The sequence below is a fragment of the Temnothorax nylanderi genome, unplaced genomic scaffold, assembly GCF_030848795.1.
Source record: "Temnothorax nylanderi isolate EJ_2023f unplaced genomic scaffold, tnyl_v1.0 TNYL_tig0555_pilon, whole genome shotgun sequence".
Lineage (NCBI taxonomy): Eukaryota > Metazoa > Arthropoda > Insecta > Hymenoptera > Formicidae > Temnothorax > Temnothorax nylanderi.
The window spans coordinates 55,585-76,935 of record NW_027249617.1 but is presented as its reverse complement, the minus strand read 5'-3'; the positions used below and the strand labels follow the sequence as shown (position 1 = coordinate 76,935).

The 21,351-nt window shown below is 38.9% G+C and overlaps 2 protein-coding genes across 7 annotated transcripts in view; one reads left to right on the top strand and one right to left on the bottom strand.

Moving 5' to 3' along the window:
• Nucleotides 1–21,351, top strand: part of LOC139783891 (uncharacterized) — a 114,413-nt gene that overhangs the window by 37,484 nt on the left and 55,578 nt on the right. For 2 of the 6 annotated variants that reach the window (XR_011721417.1, XM_071723051.1), the window contains one exon: nucleotides 19,441–19,514. The exons of the other annotated variants lie outside the window; for them this stretch is intronic. The gene's annotated coding sequence lies outside the window, so the exon portion shown is untranslated. The remainder of the gene's footprint in view (nucleotides 1–19,440; nucleotides 19,515–21,351) is intronic. 6 annotated transcript variants of the gene reach the window in all.
• LOC139783890 (uncharacterized) overlaps nucleotides 1–21,351 on the bottom strand; it is a 35,718-nt gene that overhangs the window by 11,178 nt on the left and 3,189 nt on the right. The gene's annotated exons all lie outside the window — the stretch shown is intronic.

Genomic DNA, 21,351 nt, shown 5'->3' with positions numbered 1-21,351 from the left:
GAGCGCGTGGTTCATTATTATTAATGCGCGTCGAGGCGGTGCGGTTAAGCGATTTTGCGAGCTTTGGCGAGATTTAATTCCATTCACCGTCGCGGAAGTTCAACGATTAGTTTGCCGATCGAGTTTCTCTGCCTCCTCCTCCTCCCCCCAAAGTCTTTCTCTTTATGCGACACCTTCTTTGTCTAATTTTACAATTAGAGTGTCTTTTGTAATTTCAAAACTAGCTTAACGGACATGCCATTATTTCCGCGGCTGGAATAGAACTGGCTTCGTCGTCGTTGTCATTGTGGTCGTCGTTGTCTTCGTGAGTCGGCTACAAATACATTTCGCATAATAATAATAACGATCCGTGTACCGTTACACGTCTAATAATAGATAGGATAGTATCGATCGACACCGTGCGACCAAAGACGATATCTTGCCGCGTTTCTCCTCCTCGTTCCGCGTCGCGTAATCTCGGCTATTCGCGTCCGACGCGCGCAACCCGCGATTTTGCAGACGCGATTAATTATTTCCTTACAGACGGCGATTATCGGAATTCTCTTTCCTTCGGGAAGACACCCTATCCCGATCTCAAATTGTCTTGCCTGCCCTCGCGACGTTGCCGCGATCCCATCTGTCTATCGTGGCGCTTGAATCGAAAAAGCTATAGAGGTGGTTTGTATGAAAATGAAAATTACTTATAATTTGTAAAACTATTATATCGTTTGTTGGGCATGATTTAGATACTATTTATCTATATTTAGAAGAATTTATTTATTTGAAACATGTGCAGAACAAAAAATATTTTCCACTCTTAATCTGAATATTACAAATATTCCCATAAATAGTATGCGCAATCTTTTGCAATACTACTTGATTTACACAATCTTTACGTGATAATTATTTACAAAATAGGCCTTTTTTTAAATTTTGATATTTTTTTGCGGCTCTCTTGGTAAAAATCTCTGCTGTGACTCCGACAGTGATAACCGGAGGAGCCCGAAAAATATATAACTTTCCTATTTTTTAAAATATTTTTTCCGACGTGGTTTTCCGGATCTTCCGACACCGATGTTATAAATATACAGGGTGTTCTAAAAAAGGGGGGCCAAAATTTAGGGAGATATTCCTCACACCTAAAGGATGAAAAAATGTTATATGAACATGGGTGCGGAAACGCTTTATTCAGGAGTTGTGTTGAACATACTGTTGACTTACACAATTACTTACACAAGAAACAATTTAAGATTAATCATTGTGGACGACAATCGTTTAATCAGTAGGTTTATTTACATTTGTTTTTAGTTGTTAATCTTAAATTGTTTCTTGTGTAAGTAATTGTGTAAGTCAACAGTATGTTCAACACAACTCCTGAATAAAGCGTTTCCGCACCCATGTTCATATAACATTTTTTCATCCTTTAGGTGTGAGGAATATCTCCCTAAATTTTGGCCCCTCTTTTTTAGAACACCCTGTATAGTGGCCCTTAAAAGAACGATTTTGGTCTTGAAAAGGGCAGGTAGTGATTCGTGAATCATGTCTATTTCGTTCCGTCATTTCGGTGTCAAACGTTTGTGTCAATATTAAAGGAAGTAATTTGCTGATATGTATGTATAGACAGTACACATGTAGGCGGGGGTGGGTGAAGGTGGACTTCGGTTTGCGTTGATTGTTCTCTGAACAGCACTTTTCACGTAAAGCGAGATTCACCCCACTCCACCCCACCTCTGGTTATAAGGCGAAACGAGGTCTATCATTGTATATGGTTGGAGTTTTCAACTTTCCACGCGAACCGAAGTCTACCCCCACCCACCACCGCCTACATGTGTACTTTCAAGTAAAAGAAAATTGAACGTTTGCGAGCAAAGTTGAAGGGTACTTATAAAAAAAGGTAAAAACATAGGTAGGTTATATATTTTTCGGGCTCCCCCGATTGATTATCACTGCGGAGTCACAACAAAGATTTTTACCAAGAGAGCCGCAAAAAAATATCAAAATTCGGAAAAGGCCCTATTCTAAATAATTACTCTTTACTTTATCAAACGAAAAAAAACCTTGATAGAAGAAATAAATAGTGTAAGTTTCTACGAGCGCAAATCGAAAAATTTATTATTTTATTTCTAGTATACCTAAACGAGATAAACAAATGCGCGTACTTTGTGAATGTCTTTTTTGATATGCTCTACTTCTTGCATAACAGATTTCTTCCATAATAATGGTTTTGAACATTTTTCCGGAGAAAATAATTCTTTTTTCTGAAATATGTGCGAATAACTTGTAATTCCGAAATATAATATGCCGCGACGATAAAAACGGATTAATTTGTCCTCGAAGAGAATTCGTATCATGCGACATCTTTATCGGTCGACCTTATCGAGCCTGTTCCACTTACATCTTTTTATTCGCGGCTAGATTATTCTTAATGAACGTAACGCTAAAAATAGCAGGGCGAGCTGTCGGCGCGGCGCGCGGCGCGGCGGTCGTCCCGCGAGAAATCTCCGCGCGTCCGTCGATGGACGGCAAAATTATCCACCGTTATCGGCTGCGGTGTGAACACTCATGATAATGCGCCGCTATTTATGTCGTTCTTCTGCACGAGGCAATGCCGAGAGAACAGTATCGTGAAGATAGACGCGTAAAACTACCGTTGCACTTTGTACCTACTGGCTACTCGAATTGTACTGAACAGGCTTCTTTCTCCGTTTCTGCGCAACGAGAGCTAAGTGCGATTAGAAAACGCGATTAGAGAAGATTGAATCATTATGTCTAATATTGGTTTGATATTACGTCTATTTATTCGTATTTTACAAATTTCATTTATCCTAAGATTTCAATAACTTGATTTGAATGTTTTAATAAATAATCGTTTTATTTTTAAGATGTACCAAAGAGACTTTCGTTTTCAATAAAATAAAGTTAAAACTGAACAATCGATATCGTAATACGCGAAAAGAGCAGGTGGTCATCCTATATCGTTAAACAAAATAAATTTTATATAGGCAGTAATTAGGGTAGACCGGGGCACGTTGTCACATCGGCTTTATTTAAAAAACTAATAACCAGAGGGCAGCACCCGTCATTCCCAAAACGTGTTAGTGTATGCCCATCTTTGGTGTGTTTACAGTGTTGAGATTGCTCCAGCCGTGTTGACGTAAAATCAACTTGAAAGTTTTTTGCGACCGTAAGTAAAATTTTATTGTCTAATATTCAACGTACTGGACATGAAGCTTATGTTTTTTCAGAATAGACTTTTATATTATCTTAAAGTATGTACTTTTACCTACCGCGTGCAATACCTAACCTTATGAATATCTCAAACGTGTCGGCCATGAGGCTGTTTGGAGTAAAAAAATGCCCTCGGGGCACGTTTTCACGAATTTTAATGTCATAGGTGCAATTGGGATATGGTGCGCTCCTACAAACGGAAAACTGCGAGAGCCGCAGTAGTCGATCTAGAAGTAATTCGTCTTGATGTTAACGATCAATAAGTTGCGCATTCGAGTGGAATTCTTGTATTTAGATTAAGACGAAAACTTCGTGCTTTTTGTACTTTTTTGAAATAAAATAAATGTTTCTGTGAAGGATTTTACTTTTTTACATTGCAGCGCACTATAATATATTGATATTTACGTTGAATACAGTTTGGATAACATTTTGCATGCAATTACATTTGATGTGACAACGTGCCGGTCACGGGGCACGTTGTCACAAGCGACCTGTCGTTATTTATTGTTATGTAACAACTGTAGAGTAACAATCACACAAAATTCGATACTGTCCAATTGAAGCTGAGGGTTCACTCGAAATTTTGGCATATCACAGTACTCTCAAATATTGAATGTAAAAAATACAAAAAATATTGAAAAAAATGTGTGACAACGTGCCCCGGTCTACCCTAATAATAAAATTATAACAATTCATTATAAATTAATAGTGATATTTTAAGATATTTGAATTTTATTTAATTAGAGTAGAGTGGGGCAAAAGTACGCACTTAGTTTTTGATCCCATATATCTACCGTTGAGATATACCTAGAGTCTTGAAATTTGAACTGTAAAATCTTCAAACATTCTCTTTCACTAGGGTTTATGACTATTTTGAATACATTCCATGTAATAAACTTTTCTTGAACTGATTGCAAAAACGCACTTTTGCCCCACCGGTGAGGCAAAAGTACGCATTCAGTGGGACAAAAGTGCGCAATGCAGGTAGGGTAACTGGGGGGAATATGCCACTCGTTATGTTTAACAAAGCTACGGCTAGGAGCGTTGTTGTAAATACTGTGAAATTGTTAAAAATATTATATCTGACGTTTTGCCCAAGTTTTACTTACTTCCTGTCAGTATTATAGTTTTTATGGTGTAAGTACCAGTATAACAAGTATGACAACGTGCTTTTTAGAATTTTCTTTAATATAAGATATTCTTTAAGCATTACACTATTTTTAACTTGATCAGCTTGTCGTTCTATTAATATTGATTAGGATGAAAGTATTCAGTACGTCGCCGATTTGTTTTACTGGCAATCGTATAATACAGGCTCCTTTTAATATAAAACTGCATCTTGGGGGAATATGCCACTACTTAGATAGGGGTAAAATGCCAGTACTGTTTACAGCTTCCTAACCTAGTAGCAGTATCCTGCTAGTAGGAAGCTGTAAACAGTATAAATAAATATTTTGCCGTATAAATATTGAAAAAATGTTGAAAAAATGATGAAAAAATATTGAAAAATGTTGAATAAACACGTTTATTTCACGCGCTAAGAATATTAAAGGCTACGTACTTAATATTTTGCAAAATTGCATTCCGAATAATTTAGACTACTTGTAGCACACAGAGTATTATTGAAATGCAAAGAAAGTAATAAAAATATTCTTTTACATGTTTTTAGACAAGAATGCCCTTCTAAAGTTAAATTACTATATATGTTTGTATATATGTGGCATATTATCCCATACTATGTGCAACACTTTTGTATTTCTTTCTTTTTAATAGTAAACAATCAAAATATTTCATTAAAACCATATATAAATAACAGATAAAAGAAGGAAAAAGAAGACCAGTATGCAAAGATACCTCAAAAAGAAAGAGAAGTAGGAAAAAAATCATATTTTTCTTAAGTGTGGCATATTCCCCCGAGTTACCCTATATTTGTTTTCGTGTAAATTAGGTTGACAATACTGAGTTAATTCGTAAACTGCCATGACTGAGTGGCGCCGTATGACAGCCGATTCGACTAAACAGCGTTGAAACTATTATGTATTTTCGATTGGTTGACTCGACCCGACTCGGGTCAGATCGAAAGTTTAATTTGAAACTCGATGACTCTAAACTATCATGGTACAAAGCATTTCTTAACTTCCATCACATATTCTTAGCATTATGGCGGCATATTATTATATTTCATTATCATTTTTTTGAACTTTTAATCTGACTCGAGTCGGGTTGAGTCAACAAATCGAAAACGCTATATAAGGTAAGTTTTATTTTTCAGCTTTCTGATGTAATATTTTGATTTCTTCCAAACTGTATTTTATAAGTAGAAATAAACTTAAGTAAAATCATCGAGATTTTGATTATAACTCGTTTCTGGCGTGTGTCATGCTATATTAGACATTTCAAATTGTTATCCGTAGATAGTAACGCTTACCGGTAATTTAAAAAGTGTCTCATGCCCCTTTGAAAGAGACGAAGAGTGAGTTAACCTAAGGTTAAAAGTTAACCGACGTTTGTGGAACTGGGCCTTAGAGTTACCTTCGGATATCAAGTGCGAATTTTTGCCCCACCATGATATGCGCACTTTTGCCCCACGAGACACTTTTTAAATTATTGGTAAGCGTTATTGTCTACAGATAACAATTTGAAATGTCTACTATAGCATGACACACGCCAGAAACGAGTTAATCAAAATGTCTTGTCGATGATTTACTTAAGTTTATTTCTACTTATGAAATACAGTTTGGAAAAAATCAAAATATTCCATCAGAAAGATAAAAAATGAAACTTACCTCATAGTTTCAATGCTGTTCAATTGAATCGGCTGTCATTACATATGGCGCCACTCAGTCATGACACCTTATAAATTAACTTAGTGTTAACAACCTAACTTACACGAAAACAAGCAATACCTACACTGCGCACTTTTATCCTCCGCGCATTCTTACCCCACTCTACTCTATATTTATTTACTAGTTTTTTAGTGGTATCACAAATTTTTGTATCTGTCAATGCATTTCTGTGAGATAAAACAGACACTCGATTTTATTACATTTTTATCCGAATGAAATACCATTAATTTCCGTTTTGTATCGCTTGCGGAACAACGTCGCGTCGCCGTCGTCGCTTTCGGTTCCATAAAGCGCGCAACGTCGTTCACTCGTCAGAGGTGCAATTTATTGGCTCCTAATGGAGTCTCTGGCGCACGTTAACGGCTCGTATATTTAGCGCGGCTATAACGATCGACGGCTATATGGGCACGAGACAAAGTCAGCTGGCAGCTACGAAAGTGCGTGCTCGCGTGTAAGCGACGTGTAACGCGTGTACAGGTAGCCCATGCAGGAAGCAAACGTGCCCTCTCAATGCTCGTTTACGTGTTCGCGACCATGCACACGTGAGGAGTTTGCGCCGTTGGTTGCGTGCAAACTCCACGGGGCTGCGGACCGCACCCGCGAGAACATAAGAAAGAAAGAGAGAGCTGGATATAGATCGGCTTTCGCGTCGCGTTCACGTGCTATTTTCTAATCGGACTCCCGAGAGAACGGTGAAAAAAGTAGGAATTGTCGCAATGAGTCGGTGGTTCGATCGATGCACGTTTAGCGCTGCTCCGAAATCGCGGTGGGATAGGTCGATGTCACGAAGGAGGGACAAAATTTTTTAAAAATTTTTAAGTCACATGAGTTACAAGTACATGTAATCCATTGAAAATCTCCGGTAAAGCCACGAGAAAGATTTATGGCACAATTGATTGTTTGAGAAACAGAGAGAGATGGTCATCGAAGAAAGGTCGTGATCATTCCATATTGCGCGATGGGGAGTAAATATATGGAGGTATATTTTACCTGAAAATCGACGAAAGATATCTCCAATCTTTCGCGGTTTTATATTAAAATAAATTCAAGAATCTTGTGACAGTCATATAGTTCTTCAAATATGCATTCCAATGACGATTATGATTATTTTTATAAAATCTATAAAGTTTCTTAAACGATAAAATTTATTGTTATATCGGGCTACATTGATAAAATGTAAATGAAAAACGTAATATTGGTTATTTTGCGAAACTGTTGCAAGAGATTAATAATCGAAAGCAAAGATGAATATAGCATTCAGTTAATCTCTTAAGATGCTTAAAGGCTAAATTAATGAACAGTATTTCTACCAGGGTAAAATTTGTGGAATGCGCTTTTTAATATCCGATATAGCCCCCCCCCCCTCCCCTACACTTGGCCGACAATTGATTTGCACTCTTGAGCTTCACAATTCGCCCGCCATATCGAAGCCCCCGAGTGCTCAAGCACACGCTAAATGCGGACTAATGAATTGGGAGTGAGGTGTTCCACTCACCCTGCGCACCCATCCACCCCACCCGCGTGGCTGTGTGTAGTGTTCCCATAGCAGCATTGACCGCTTCTATTTATATAACACTCTCGTACCTTCGCCGCACCCCCGCGCGTACCGTCTTCGCGCTTCCATCCACTCCGCCATCCGCCATCCGCCCCCGCGTTCTGCACGCGCTCGTGTTCCGCATGGACGTACGGAAATACATACAAGTAGACATACGCATATGTATACTTACATACATACATATATGTACATTATGTACATACATACATATATATATTGCATATGTATATATGTATGTATGTATGTATGTACGATGCATGCCAACATGTACATGACTCGCGAAGAGGCATACGTGGGCGGATTATTCGCGAAGAAACATCGACTTACCTAGATTCGAGCGTAACTGGCGGCGCGCTCGTCGATTCCCATCGATTCAACCTAGCCATGCGAAAAGAAAGCCATTCAAGAGGGAGGAGGGGGGGACACACAGAAGAGAGCTATTTTTGGATCCTCGCTAACGTGACGAGTGCATTCTTCGTCGAACTTTTTGCACCGCCAGACGTGATAATGGACGAATTCAATGGGCTAAGGGCGATGATCATCTAAATGCTAAAAATATATTTTCGAAAAAAGAACATTTGTTACGAGCCTTCGTCTCTATTGTATCGCAGATACAACTTTCAACGCAAATAAAAAATATAGAAGAAGATGTAAGTAAAATTGACGATCAGGATAAGAAAATGTCTTTTGCACGATTGACATGCATTATATTTTTAAATACATTTGTGCGTGCGTGTGTGTGTGTGTGTTTGTGTTTGTGTTTGTGTTTGTGTTTGTGTTTGTGTTTGTGTATCTCAAAGTTGGTTGAAGGGTAGCTGTGTCATTCATATTAACTATGTGACACATCTGTAACTACTGTTTGTAAATGTCTGTAAATATAAAAGCGAAAATAAAAGCAAACTTATCGGTCTCGACAAACTCCTCGGGTTATTTTAAGTCGCGTAACGACGGTAACCTTTTTACGACGGATAAACTCTTGATTATCGACAAAGTCTGGTCGAACACTATTAATAAAACACGCGGACGCGTGCAACTGTCTTTGTACTATTTTTTAATAAACGATAAGTTTCTCGCCAAATATAGCAGGACGTCGTAAAGAAGGGAACGATTTCATTCGGGTATTCCAGGATGCGAGATATATCGTTTGACCTTCGTTCGGTAGCATAACCCGCCGCTTTTACCCTATATACACGTGCATGATTTCTATATATAAATAATCAATTGTGCCGTTAGCGCGGCATGTTCAATCGTTTAACTTAAATATATCTTTTGCCGCTATTGTTATTAAACAGTACGAGAAATTTTACGAATTGTGTCCTAAATATTATAGAAGAAATTGTTTTAAAAATTTAGATATTAAATCGAGAACAATTTGATGATAGAGAGAAATAAATACACTGTTCTGATTTTTTTACATAAATCAATATATTTTATTTTGATTTCTGATCACGTGACAGTGTTGCAAAAGTGTTGAATTTTTTTTTACCTTGAAAAAATAATGGAGAATAGAGGTATCGGCAGTTTTTTATTTATATACATATAACCCAAAAACATGCCTCTGAATATCCGAACGAATGGAAATGCGAGCGAGATGGAATTTCGTAGGCGAGCGTGTTTAGGCTTGCGCGACGATTAGATCGCGAAAAGACGCCTTACGGCGGCGTAGGAAGGTCAAGGTCTCTCGATGATGGATTAACGCGTACACGCGTCGCACGCGATTTAGAGGCTGTCGGGACTCCAGTGTTACGATGTTACATGCACGTCGCGCGAATACGTATTTTCCTGCCGCACGTGCTTCCACCGATTGCACTCGCGAGCGGCATTCTGATTCGGGGAATGGCTACCTCGAAAATTAATTATCGGAAATTAGTCCGAGAAACTTTCGTTTTTAGCATTTCACGCGCGCGAATTAATTGGAGAGAATAATATTGTGCATCAACCTTCCTCGTCACACTCTCTGGCCCTAACTTTTATCTTAATCTCTAATCATTTCTGTATAATTAGCGTTAAAATTCTGGTGTAATTAGGTATGATTATGCATACGTACAAAAGTGGCAAGTATAAAACTGATCTGTTTTGGAGAGAGAACTCGCGCACTTACGAAATGTTTTTCGCGTTGTTGTTGGACAACAGGATCGCGTCAATATGATAACAGACGTAGCTTTCGCACGATCATTTATGGAAGAAGTAAGTTTTCTTTCAAAAGTAGGTCGATCCAAGACCATGATGCTCACGTAATGGTCGGAATCGCAGGAAAGAACGGGAGCAATCCCGCTGGCAAAATCGATGGAGCGCTCGTATTCCCCGGTGTGTAAACCACCTTTGATTTCTTCTATATAGAGTCATCCTCTTCATATCTCGCGTAGAAACGCGGAAACAAACTGTCGACCGTTCATTCCGTCAATCGTATTAGAACCTCGTGTTGGGCCAAACTTCGATTTCGCGCAAATGCAACGAGCTTTCGTAATTGCAAAATAATATTTACCTTTTCTATCATCGTACGCCTTTCCACTTGCATTTTCAATACTAGAAGGCCGTAGATTTAGATTAGTATTTAATATCTAATATCAATCGTCTATCTCTAGTCGGCTTTACGCAAATTAGATAACGGATCAATTTTTGAAAAGTTCTTTTTTATATATACGCGAGTTAAATATACACAGTTTTGCAAGATAAAAAATTTTAAAAAAGCTATCGTATTAGCGATAAAAATTGAAACCTATTTTGTTTTTGATCGAAGTTGCAATATAATTAAATAACATTCAATTCCGCAGACAGGTATAACACATTTGGATCAATTGCGTTTTTTTTGTGTACAGTAGCATATATATAATTAAACAAATAGACTAAGGATTTTTCGAAGTTGGTATGCGACACAAATAAATCAACATGTTCGGCACCAACGTTTGGAAATAAGTAAAGAATCATTGAGCCATTTTCCAGTTGGCAAAATTAATACCTCTGTGAAGTGTGCCCCACTTTTTCCAAATTTGAAAAAAATAAGTAGAGTTCTGGTTGCCCCCCGAAGAGTTCTATAGTTCTCGCATTTAATTTAGTGCGTTTACGCGTGATGTCGATATGGATGATATTCGGCTGAGTCGTCACGGCGCGGCGGCGGCGTAGTGGCCTCGAGTATTCGGAGCATCGGCACGGTTACACGAGCAGCGTGCTCGCTCCCGGCGTATAAACTTGGGGTGGGATTAGCGAATTTGCCGCATACCACGCGGGCATGCACACACAATCGACCGTACACATTGGCGTTAATACCGACGCAACTGTCGAGGTGCACACAAAATAGCGGCCGCGCGTTTATTTTCGTCGGCTCCATTTATTTTCGCTCTCTTGCGCTTCGCAGCCGCGAAGCCTGTCGTTGTTCCCTCCCGACGCGACGTCGACGATATTCCCGACCGCCGAATGTCGGCTCCGTTGAATTCTCGCGCGTTTCACGCCGACTCGTTTCAGTCGAATTTCCTGCAGTCGTTAACAATTGGTGTCCGCTTAAGTTAAATCGTGCAAACGAACGCGTCCGTTTGTCCGTTGCAATTTGTCCGGAAAATGCGCGGGTCGTGTAAAAACGAGATAACGGGACCGAAACAATTAATACGTTTCTTCTCTCGTTTTTCGCACGTGTTGTTTTGTTACGTGAGAATTAAGTGGATTCTGTTTTCACTCTCTCTCTTATTTTAATTTTAATTTTTCCTTAACGCATCGTTAAACGTGTATTCTATGGAGCGTTACGAGAGTATTAATATCGTAGAATATTCACTCTCGGCGCTAAAAGTCGTTACCGTGCGACACAATTATCGCCTTTGACGTACCCTGCTCTCGCGCATTAGTTCAGGTTTAGGGTATCTCCTCGCTCGATTTTCATGTTAATTCAGCGCGCATAACGAGTGCAGCAACGCGATGAGGACACGTTACATCACACAAAGGCCGCGTATATACGAGGGATGGACGCGAGAGAGGAGACGAGATGCCCAAACGAGCGAACGAGCGAGGGAGAACAGAGGGCGAAGGAGGATCTATATAGTCCAAATCTATTCAAGACTCGGCTTTGGTAGCCTGCCAATTCTATTTTCTCGGGCGAAGGCGGGTTCGCATTGTGCCCGCGCTAATTTTGTTACCGACTACCGTGCTGCGCTCGTGTGTGTGGGTGGTTGGTAGTGGTGCTCGCGCTCGTTGCCGCACGCCGATTCCCTCCGTCCGCGTCCGGTTTGTTCATTCGTTTTCGTTCTCGATGCCGAGGAAATACGCGCGAGAAAGTTGCGCAGCATCCTTCGGCGGCAGTATCGATCCTTTTACACGATCCGCGAACCGCGCGCGCGCTATAACGAGTTTGATATTTTTCCAATAAATTGCCGTCATCCGTGGCCGATGGGCAAAAGTTTCGCCGACATTAATAGCGCGCGAAAGTCTTACGTCTCTAAAATGTATTCCTTACGTATCGCACGAGAATCTCTCGCGCGAGAATTTTTCGTATATTAAGGAATTTCTTTTCAAAACGAAAGTTATTCACGTTTTGCATGCGGTTAGCAAGAAAGATACTCTTGTCTCGTCCCGCAGTTCCGCAAAACGTCTCGAAATTTATTGCGTGCGGATTTAAGCGGGATAAAACTTATCGCGGGTGATTCCGATCGACGGCGAACGATAATAGCGAGATCGAAAGAAAGTGTATTGTAAATAATCACCGTCCACCGCTACATATTTTGCAGCTATTCCGTGTGGAGCTGTTACGCGGAGTCGTGCGAGTAATACACGTACAATTTGCGAAAATTATTCCCGATCGCAATTGCTCGTGACATTAAGAGTTATCGCTAGACGTTCGCTCGTGAAAATTTGAATTCACGGCGAAAGCGCAGCCTGTGAAAAACACGTCGATCGATCGCGCACATGAACGGTTCTATTTTCGTCCGTTGCGGCCGTTGCTGCACCGACCAATGTTGTCATCGATTACTCATCCCGCGCTGCTCTTTGCTACATTTTTCATCGGCGTTCGCATAAAATGCTCTCGATACGCCACGATGAAAAATACAGTCACCCCCACTCCCCCTTCTCACCCCTCTTTTCATCACCCATTTAATGCAAATTTGTAGAAAAATCGTACCCCTAAATCTTATCCAAGTAGGACGTTTCAATAAATTTAACTCTTATCGGGATAGCCAGTGAAATACTTTTAAGCTACGAGATACTTCAGCGCGATGGTGCCGGACATTTATTACTCTTTTATGCGGTGATAAATACGTATTCGGGGTGCGCCTCGGAGCCTCAGCGAATCCAGACACAAATTGTCTAACGAGTCGCAAGTCGAATTTTCTTTAGGCGAATAGTTTAACTCTGTGATATTTTTAAACCATTTTTATTTAAAGAAAAATTAATCTTTAATGTATATTTTGTTATATTTGCATCGTATATTATATTGCGTGACATACTTGTTCGCTATTTCAATTCTTGTCGGATAAAATTTTCTTGTCGGAGAACAACGCCGTACTTTTTTGAAGATATGAATTTTTAATTCGAGCTTCTTCAGAATATTTTTCAGTTTCGTTAAATTACGATCTATATATATATCTGTACCTCACGTTTATTGCTAAATATGGCCGTCCGAGTTTGCTCACATAAAGACTGCATACAATGTTATCTCGAGCTCGGTATCAAGCGGCTACATTTAGCGCGGAGTATGAGTTATTAATACGGGCCTATTTGTAGTGGACAAGAGCGATTCTTCTTACGAACGAAGTCGAAGTTCCAATTGGTGCTTTAAGCGCGTCCACATCCGGAGAGGTAAGACTAATGTTAGTCGCGAACAGTTTGGCACACAAATTACCGTCCCGCTCGATTCCGCGGAACGCTCTCGGCCAAAACTTCGCGACGCGAAGACTGACAGGTTGCTCGACATAAATGTAGTCATTACTGCGAAAGATGATTTCTGTTTTGCCAGCGAGATTTTCTGGATGAATAGTGGAGCGTCAATACGGCTGACATTGAAAAAATTCAACATTTGTGAATTAATCAATCTTTTTATAGTAGAGAAAATCAATCTTATAAATTAGATTTTTAAAGATCAGAAAATTAGATAATTAAGTATTAGGTAAAAATCTTCAAAATCTAAAAAAATAGGCTATTGCTGCATGGAAACGTTTAATTTTAATTTGCTATATTTAATTTAGTTTTTATTTTATATATTTATTTGGTGTATAAACTGGATAAGAATATAATATAAAATTTTCGTGCTGCGAAAAGTTAATTAAAATTATTCTGTGATACTCATCGGTGTTGTTCAAGAATTTTAAATACGGGCGTGACACTTCTATTGTAATGTAAAACAGAGTGTAGAAATATAAGGCGACATAAAATTTGATAAGTTATGGCCGTCACACGTATATACCAATCATGAAATGCGTCCAATTGTTAATGGTGAAAATGGTTTTTCTTGGATTATGACATATGATTTTGGCTTAAATTGATTAGACTTTTGCTCTGGTCAGCAGCAATGGCTACTTTGATCTCGGCATATTATATCGTGTATTTACTTTGGTGCTCCCGGCCACTGATCAAAGTGATCATTCCTTTCGTGGTGGAAAGATCGGTAATCAAAGTTCGCTCCGTCGATGTTTCTTTTTCGACATTGCACGGTACTTTATTTTTGCATTTATTCTCGTTTTCCAGTTGTTTTGTTTCTTTTGCGATGAAGCAAATCTCTGCATAGTGGACTTGACGTTTCGCGATCACGCGAAGAAGCGCGGGCTTCTATTTTAAATTCATTTTCTCTCTAGTTCTCTAGTATCCGTTAATATGTAGTATATCTGTTATTCTTTATGGATTTTGAAAAGGAATTAGTTCCTTCTTGATAAGAAATAATAACAATTCTGTTTATATGTATGTATTATTATACCAGTTGTTGCATTACATTAAAAATTAAGTTGCTCTTTCTATAGACAAAATGCATTAACCTTCTGTTGATTATCGTATAAATTATATATATATATATATATATATATATATATATAAATAATAACTATATTTATATACCTCTGTAATTTATTGCGAGATATAAATTTATGGCATAAATCTTGCCATAAATTAATATTTCTAAAGAAAGAAAATTATACGAGATGCATAGTGCGATTTTGTGTGAGTTCCTTAAGTCAAGTATCGAAGGATTAATTCGGAGTATATTTTAAAAATAATTTATATGATTTTATCCTTGCAAAAGTTTTTATATTATTACAAAAGTATTTATTGCAAACTACCTGATTCAGAGATAATTATTTAGAGATGCAATATCGGCGAATTTTCGAAAGAACGTTCTAACTGTGGTCTATCTTTATCCACCAATGACTTTTGCAAGTGGGAAATGTGAAGCATACACGTATGCAACCGGTGGACCGCGATTCTCGCGTGTCGCGACAGCATTCTCGCGCGAGGAAAGTGGCAGCGGCGCGGCGCGACGCCGCCGAGCGCGCGGCCTCCGGCGCAGGCTGACAAGAGGGGTGAGAAGGGGGTAGTAAACATAACCCAGATTCACGGCCGGTGGCGCCCAACCCAGGAGGGAGGCAGAAAGAGAGAGAGAGAGAGAGAGAGAGAGAGAGAGAGAGAGAGAGAGAGAGAGAGAGTGAGAGAGGGAGGGAGGGAGGGAGGGAGGGAGAGAGAGAGAGAGAGAGAGAGAGAGAGAGAGAGAGAGAGAGAGAGAGAGAGAGAGAGAGAGAGAGAGAGAGAGAGAGAGAGAGAGAGAGAGAGCAAGAGAAAAAGAGACGAGGGCGAACCAATAACCTAGCCTAATAGCATTGTGAAAGTCGACGTTGTTTCTCTTTCTCTCCTCCTCTTTCTCAAGCAAAGGTCACCCTAGAAGAGTCCACAGGCTGAGTGCCGGTTCTATTTATAGCGACCATCACCTCTTCTCGTTTCTCTCTCTCTCTCTCTCTCTCTCTCTCTCTCTCTCTCTCTCTCTCTCTCTCTCTCTCTCTCTCTCTCTCTCTTCTCTCTGCCCCTTCGTGCCTTCTCTTCATCCTTATCTTCACCACCTCCCGCAGCGTCGCTCTCTCTCTCTTCCCACTTTGCCCCTCTCTGTTCTGCGCTTCCCTTCCTCGTCTCCTCTCAGGATCTTTGCTGCCGTCTCCCTTGGACCCCACGAACACCACCCCTGACACGTTTCCATCTCCCTGCCCGCCACCACCGCCCGCCGGTTGTCGCGCAGCCTCGTCCCACTCGATCCTCCCACGAAAGACCTATGAAGCTATAAATAGCTCGGGCTCTCCTTACCTTCCCTCCGCCCGCACCTCTCCCTGGTTGGTGGATCGAACGGCAGGAGTGGCGGCGGAACAGTCCCTACCTGTTAACCTACGACGATGACGACGATGACGGCGCTGACAGCCGCCGTAGAGAACGGATGGATCCGCTCTGAGTGCGCGAGAGGCTAAATAAGAGGAGGTGACGTCTTCCGTTCATTTAAATTTTTTTATTACTGAAGATTATCAAATTATTTTAAAATATTTATTGTTTTCAAGTAGATCGTTTTTTTTTATCACTATCTTATATGTTGAAACGTATAAAAATAAGATTTAATTGAAAATAAAATTTTGCTTTGGTTTAATGAAATTATTTGAAATTGGTGTAATAAGATTAAACTTCAGTTTTCAGCATAGTTGATCCCTCTTTTTTTACTTTCATTGATAAAATGCGCCTGTGTCAATTGAGATTAATCGTCCGCAAAAAAATACGAATAAACTAAACTTAAGTTTTTCGAATCCAGATAAAGATATGAAATATTGCGCTACGTATGACGACACAATTTTTTTTATTTTTTTTCGTATGTTTGCGAATAAACCTTGATAAAAATACGATATACGTTAATGATCATACGTTAATAATTAATGATTTTAATATACTTTATGTTTGATAAAGATATCACTTACGTTTATGATTTTATATATCTTATTTTTGTTGAAATATTTATAAGGAATTGACTCAAACGTGAATTGAATCATATCAAATATGATTCACAGTCGCATATATTGCCATATAATTCAGTGATGCCCTTATTTGTTTTTTTTTTAAGCATTTGTCTTTAATCAGAGTGTTAACGATATCTCAGGGTATTGTGACGGGGATAACGTTCTGAGAGGCGTTTTGCGCCAGTATCCCGCACGATTATGGGTCACACGAGCGAAATATCTCGGGGCTTCTCCTGGCAACACACCACGATCGCGCTCTCGCGGCGCGGCGGGCGGCTACCCTTCTTCTCGTCGTATTGTGCTGTCTTTTTCGTCGTGTCTCCCGTGAGTCAGAAAACGGGCGCCGTCTCGCGCTGTCACGTTGGCGCCAGGCTGCTCTCTCGCCGGGTAATTTTTCTGTCAAGTTCGGACTTTCCTACGTGCATTTCGCAGTCGACAATTGAGGATCGCTCGTGATAAACCATATCAGTACTATACCGAAACGTGAATTTTAACTCTTTCTCGAATCCTCCGACAATTATTTTTATGAAAATAATAGGAGCGCAATTAAGTATGTCTTTTTCCCTCTCTTTCCCTCCTTCCCTTCCTTTTAAACACAAATATTTGAGAAATTTGTAGCGACTTAGAATTAACAAATTTTAGGAAATATAATTTTAAGAAATAAACGGTACATATTTTACAATCTTTTTACTGAGAAGGTATTAAGTCGAGAATTTGCATTGTATTTACTCACAAAGTATTAAGATATTAAATTTTTCGATAATGCATTAATTTCTGCATATTCTTTTTCTAAAGAAATCAGATTCTTATATCAATTATCATAGAAACAAAGTTTTAACGAATAATGATGTGTTTCCAAGATTATCGTAAAATATAAAAATATATCTACACGTATTAAAGTTTAAAATCTTTTGTAATACATACACAAAAATACATTATATGATGAAGTAATCTTTCTTTTTATATAAATCTATATAACCCTTCCCCCTCTCTCTCCCTCTCTCGCTCTCTTTCTCTCTCTTAGGAAACGATGAGGAATTTAGGACACGTCCGAGATTATTTTCGTAGTTCAAGACACCGCGCGGGTATCGGCGCGATGAAAGAAAATTTGTTTAAAGATCCACGAGCAAGGCTCACTGCACTTTACCGCCTTTTCTCGCCTCTTCTCACGCTTCATCCTTCGTTCTCTTCGCCCCACTCGCCGCGCTTTGTCCGCCACCGTTAGATTTTTAAACTCACACACACACTCTCTCTCTCTCTCTTTTTCTTCCTTTCCCTTCTCGTTGACTTACATACATCTGTCTTTGTCTACCACCCGCGCGTCGGTTCTTTTTCACTATACGATGGCATGAAAACGTCGGCTCGTCGGACGCGCGGCGAATATTAATGCGTGTTTTTACACGTGTGGACGTTTATTTTTGTCCGTATTTTTAGCGGTCGGTATTTTCGAACGATTCGGTCACTATTTTCGTACTAGACACACATGCGTCCGTTGTATTACTGCGAGAGAGTACCCGTCTAACCAAACTGTTCTTCAAGCAATACATGCTATTTCTCCGTCCCGTTATAGTATCCCGCACAATAATCAATTTTGTCAATCCGAACGGAGTTTCGGATGTAACTTTATGTAGAGAAAAGATACAATGCTGATAGAAAGAGAGGGAGACAGAGTAGATTTCTATTTTAAACATTAATTGCTTTAAAAGTAATTTTAAAAGATTGCATTACAAATATCACACGAGTCATATAAAAATTAATAAAAATAAACATTTAATCAGGATGTATTACTTTTTGTATAATTCTCCAGAAATGATGTAATATTATAGATATATTTTTTGCTTGTTAGAAAGAGGGAGAGAAAATTACAAAAAAAATATATCGGTTTAAATGAAAAGTATGAATTTTTTTGTTAGATACTTTTACAATTTCTTTATTTTGCTCTATTTGGAAGCAATAGCGTATCAAAAATTAGCTGCGTCGACGTATGTACTTTTGTCTTTTTTTTTATATTCCATGTGTGGTAAAGTGACAGTTCGTGGAAACACGAGCCACCCCGATAGCGATCCGTCTTACGATGAGATGTCGTCGACGATGAGATGCGCGGTTTTTTTAAAAGCAGAACGGTCGGCTTTTTAAAGACGCATATTTATACGCTCCAGACCTCATGCTGAGATCGAGACAACTCTGAACTCGATGCGATCCTCGCGTCTGGTTTTCCACGTGAGCCTACCGGATTTCGTTAAGGCTCGCGTTTCCCGTCGAAGACAGTACTTACGATTTTAATCAGAGAACGTACAAGTCCGAAAACAATATATTGCGGTGAAATAACATTTTGATACTGTGACTATATACATATACAAATGATCTCTTATCGATGATCCTGATATTTTTCCGAATAATGGGAACGTAATAATCGTATTACGAAAGCTTTCGTCGCATTTGTAATATTGAAAATTGAATTGATATTACAGTAAGTAAAATGACTGTTAATATTCAATAAAACATAATCTATGCGAACCGCGGGATATGTTAAATATTTTTTGCGCAAATCGATATTTCTTATTCCTTGCTTTTGGTGAAAAAATTATCTGACACTTATAAAGAAATAGCTTACACATATAAACTGGTTTTTTTTGTATCGAAAATTTTTCATAAATATTGACAAAGTTTTTTCCATTGTTCATTAATTTTTTAACTGCTTAATAATCAATGGCCAGTATTGGACATTGATGTTATTTCTGCTCTCGTAAAAAAAAGTTCCAATAAAGGTCAATCAATCTGTGGTGATATATATATGTATATATATATATATTAACATGTTTACTGAGTTCGTATTATTTTTTTTAGCGTATAATTTTAAAAAATCTACTTTTGTTTTCAGGTAAGTGCCAACAGTTTTCGCGTGCCCGACTGTCACGATGGTGTCATACCAAGGGGTGAAAGGGCTGTAGCTAGGTAAGCAGCTAAAAATAAAGTTAGTACATCATATCGAGCGATCCGCTATAAATAGTTTCGAAGCAACTGAGAGGCTCTGAATGTATTAGAGTCGCCTGACTTGCTGCATCATCTTTTGCACAAGTTATAAAAATACGTCGCTACGTGACTCGTATATTATGCCACATTATAGAATTACTCTGTTATCCCGCTATGTGCTCGCAAGCGCACGAAAGAAGAGCATTCTCTCAAAAATATTTTTTGTCCGAAAAATCCTTTTTTTATCGGAAACTGCAAAAGTGATAAGATTTATTTTGGTTGTTCTTGATCGTCACTGATGTGACGTTCAATATGTATAAGTCGCAAATGTGAAACCTCAGTTCTCCATAGAATTATGAAGATAATGAAATAAAATATTAAAAAGACACTGGGATTTTTATTTATTTATTCGACGCTTTCGCGAACATTTATATTTTCTTAAACGGGGAAGGCGCGCGATCGCTTCCACTGAACTGCTCGAATATTGTAAAATCGACAATTTTCCAACCGCTTCTTTTGCATAACAATACATATGCATGAGATGTTACGCTCCATTCGGCCGATGTGTTTTAACGGTAGCCAGCCCGATGGATCGATAGAGTTTAGGGCGGGCGGTAGCGAGGGTTGATGGCGAGAGGAAACCCGCTTAGCGTGACCTTGCTCGCTATTTTTGGAAGACGGCACGTGATTGGGAGATGGCTCTTTTTTTTCTTTCAGCCGTCAGCTGAAAAAAAAAGGATTCCGTCGATCGAATTAGATCCACGGGAAGAAACACACTCGTCAAAAGCGCGGGAATGCATAATATTACGCGCGTGAAATTCATTGCGAGGGAAGAGGGACTCTTCCCTCTCGTTTTATAATACTTTACGAAAAGAATTGCCAAATTATGTCCTTGAGCCTGTTCACGACTTTTAGAAAGAAATCACCTGCAGCCTGCAGAGCAAAGGCGTCACATGCAGAATCGCATCTCTTAAGTTTATTTTAGGATGTGAGAGAAGAATATATGTAGATATACACGAGATAGGTGATTTATAGGTGATTTCGATTTTCTTTTCGAGAAATGCAAAAATTTCCCATACCTACATATGAATTGGAGTCTGTGTAACTCGTTTACACGCACAACACACACACACACACACACACATCACAAAAATACATTTCAGATTCAAGATACAAGTATAATGAACTCATAAAATTTAATCGCATTTCCTGCGTGTTAAATTACGTGCAAGGAATATCTCGTGTCTTCATCTTCTAGTTTATTCGACTTTGTAATTTTGTGCTATAGATACATAAAGATGATCTCTGTTTATTCGACTTTGTAATTTTGTGCTATAGATATATAATATATATAAAGATGATCTCTGTTTATTAACCGTAATCGGCATATTAGGTATATCTATAGAAAATTTTTTTATAGAAAATTACATTCTCCAGAATGATATCTCTTTGCGCACGTTTTACTGCATTATTCTGATTTTTGTGCGTTACGTCGAATTTGGCATTAATTTTTCGACAATAATGCATGCTGTTTCCATAATGATGCATGTTTCGATGTTCTTTCGCAAAATGCAAATCAGTCAGGATTGCGTAATCAAAGAGCGCGATCTCTGACCAAATGTCAATTTACGCAGCAGCATGATTAATCCAAATGAGCGAAGTAATACTGATTCCGCTTGTCCGGCTTATCAATAACGTGGTCAAGGAAATATTGATAAAATATGTTTCCTATTCCGATCGAATCTAGATAGATATGATAGAATGGAATTAATAATATGGAATTAATAATAGATTCAATTTCTCAAAATTGCTGACTGCA